Genomic DNA, 3,420 nt, shown 5'->3' with positions numbered 1-3,420 from the left:
GTTCGATCCCTTTTCTTTTCTATGAATCTTATATTTATAGGACAAAATATGTAAAGCAGTTAGTTAGTTCAAGCAAACCTTGGAATGGTGGGCAAAAATAACTAAATTTCCCTCCAGAAAATACTAGTTTTGAATGTCTCGTTCAGGGGTCAGAGGTGCGGACCGCCTCTGACCCGTGGCTTCTTCCTTCGGAGCTTCTGCATATCAAAACAGGCCGTTTTGAATGTTCGGTAAATGAGGAAAGGATTTTCGGGCCGAACATTTTGGGCCCAACATAAAGTAAAGTGTTTGAAACACAAGAAAAGAAAAGATTACAGCTCTTGAACAAGAAATACAAGTAAATAGAGAAGAACAATATAAAGATGAAAAACAATAGAATGAAAGAAAGGAACAAGAAACAAAAGATGAAAAACTCTCACTCACACTACCAAAGTGAAGAGTGTTGGGGATCACCAACTTGAACAAGGTTTGAAACCTTTGTCCAAAAGCTTATTTCCCCCTAACTCAAGCACTAAGGGATCTCTCACAGATTATAGGAAATGCTTTATGGAATTATCAAGCCTCAAGGTGTTTCTAGCCAAGTGCTCTAATGGATAGAAATGTTGTGTCAAGTGAGCTATAGGCTCCTATTTATAGAGTTTAGAGACACCCTTTGAATTTCAAATTCCACCAACCCCCATGGCTATTACCAATGTTTAATTGGATTAATATGGAATTAAAAAGGAGAATTTGAAGTTATTTGGGTTTTTTGAGCCGTTCAACAAAGATTGAAAAAACTAAAAAATTGGTTAGTTTTTGGCTTGTGGCCGCGGCCACTGCTCTCTATCCCACAGGCCACGGCCACCAACATTCAGTGGTCGCGGCCACCGACCAATTTCAGCACTTAAAAATGTGCTGTTTTTCCAAACGATTCCAAACCCTCCCAAATGATTTTGTAACTCCCAAAACACATTATTGGGGTTAAAATCATATCTCTAATAGCCATTTCACATATGGCTTTATGAAATTCATCTCAATATTATGTAACAACAAATTTACACAATAAAGGGTAATATTTGGAAGTTACAAATTTGTAACACCAAATATGTTACATTATTTGGATATATCTCATATATCTAAATATTGTAACTCTCTATTATATGTTACAATATGTGACATTCTTTGTCACATTTATTTAATCTAAAACATTATATTATAATATTACATTATATTATAAAATAATATAACTTCTATATGGGTTTCTTAGTGAAGGATCAACTGTCATCTGGACAATCGGATTGGTGGTGACATTGGGAATAGAGTCGTGTACTGTTTCCAAGTTACTTGAGTTCGTGGTAATCAATTGTCCGGCAACATATAATGCGATTTTGGGCTGACCTGCGCTAATGGCGTTTGAAGCCATAACCTCTATCCACCACTTAGCAATAAAATTCCCCTCAACTGCGGGAATATGCACCATCAGAGGTGATTAGCTCGCTACCAGAGAATGCTATAGAATTTCTAAGAAGGGAAAATCACAACCCGGGCAGCAAGCGATGGTCATAAATAACAGAGGTGAAGAGTCCCGGGAAGTAGAAGTTACTTGTGGGATGGAAGAACCTCAACAAAAAGAGGATAGTGATGTCGCCCAATACAGTTACATTAACCCACGGATAGGTGAAGACAGGTCAGAACTCCAAGCCATAGAGGAGCTTGAGGAAGTAAACATTGACCCTAAAGAAGCTTCACGAGTCATAAAGATTGGGAAGAATCTTGACGATAAAAGGAAGAAGGAGTTGGTCGATTTCTTACACGAGAATCTGGACATTTTCGCTTGGTCACATGAAGATATGGTGGGAATAAGTCGGAGTGTAATCATGCACACCTTAAATTTGGACAGGAATGTGCTTGCAAAATCCAAAAAATGGAGACGCTTGGGAACGATCTGAGCTGAAGCTCTTATGGAAGAAGTAGTTCGACTGTTAAAGTGCGGGTTTATCCGTGAGGAAAAATACCCGTTCTGGGTCGCCAATCCCGTGTTGGTCCGAAAGACAAATGGAAAATGGAGGACCTGCATCGACTTCTCCGATCTGAATAAAGCTTTTCCCAAGGATTGTTTCCCACTGCCAAGGATTGATCAGTTGGTAGATGCCACGGCAGGTCATAAGCTCATGTCCTTCATGGATGTGTATTCTAGATATAACGAAATCGCTATAAATCCTGTGGACCAGGAACATACTAGCTTCATGACTGAGCATAACGTATATTGTTATAAAATTATGCCATTCAGGCTAAAGAATGCTGGAGCTACATATCAACGCTTGGTCAACAAGATGTTTGCTAATCAGATCGGGAGAAGTATGGAAGTGTATGTCGATGACATGCTTGTCAAATCAAAGACTGCCAATAACCATGTATCTGATCTAGAAGAATGTTTTGGAATATTAAGGAGGTATGAAATGAAGTTGAATCCTCCGAAATGCACTTTTCGGAGTGGCATCTGGAAAAATTTTGGGGTTCATAGTTAACACAAGGGGGATAGAGGCAAATCCTGAGAAAATCATATCATTGTTAGAAACGCCCTCGCCCAGGTCATGTAAAGAAGTTCAAAGCCTGACTGGAAGGGTGACAGCTTTGAATCGTTTCATTTCAAAATCCACTGACAAGTGCCTGCCATTCTACAACTTGCTCCGGGGAAACAAAAAATTTGAGTGGACTGAGGAGTGCGAACATGCATTCCTCGACCTAAAAACGCACCTAGCCGAGCCCCTACTATTATCTAAGCCCATGTCTGGAGAACCTTTATTCCTTTATTTGGCCGTGACAGAAAATGCAGTCAGTGCCGTGTTAGTTTGAGAAGAAGACCGTGCTCAAAAACCAATATATTATATAAGTAAGAGACTTCTCAAAGCCGAGTCACGATACCCACTGATAGAGAAACTGGCATTCTATCTGATATTGGCTTCCAGGAAGCTCTGACCATATTTCCAGTCCCATTCAATCAACGTCATGACTGACCAACCTTTAAGGAAAGTCTTGCAAAAACCTAATACTTCAGGATGTCTTCTAAAATGGACTATCGAGCTTAGCCAATTTGAGATAATTTACGTGCCACGGACCTCAATCAAAATTCAGGGCCTGGCTGATTTTATGGCTGAATGCATCGGATTTCAAGAGGAGCTCTTGAAGGAGCCGATGTAGGAGTTATGGAAATTCTTCGTGGACGGATCATCAAACGAGAACAAATTGGGAGCTGGGATCATCTTAATATCACCAGAAGGGCATAGATTTCATACGGCTCTGAGATTCAAATTCAAAGCATTCGACAATGAAGCCGAATATGAGGCCTGACTAGTTGGGCTGAGAGTAGCAAGGGAGCTCAAGGTGAAAGCCATCCAATGATATAGTGATTCACAGCTCGTGGTCAATCAAGTATTGGGA

The sequence above is a fragment of the Humulus lupulus genome, chromosome 9 (genome assembly GCF_963169125.1).
Source record: "Humulus lupulus chromosome 9, drHumLupu1.1, whole genome shotgun sequence".
Classification (NCBI taxonomy): domain Eukaryota; kingdom Viridiplantae; phylum Streptophyta; class Magnoliopsida; order Rosales; family Cannabaceae; genus Humulus; species Humulus lupulus.
Note: the sequence above shows the minus strand (reverse complement) of the source record.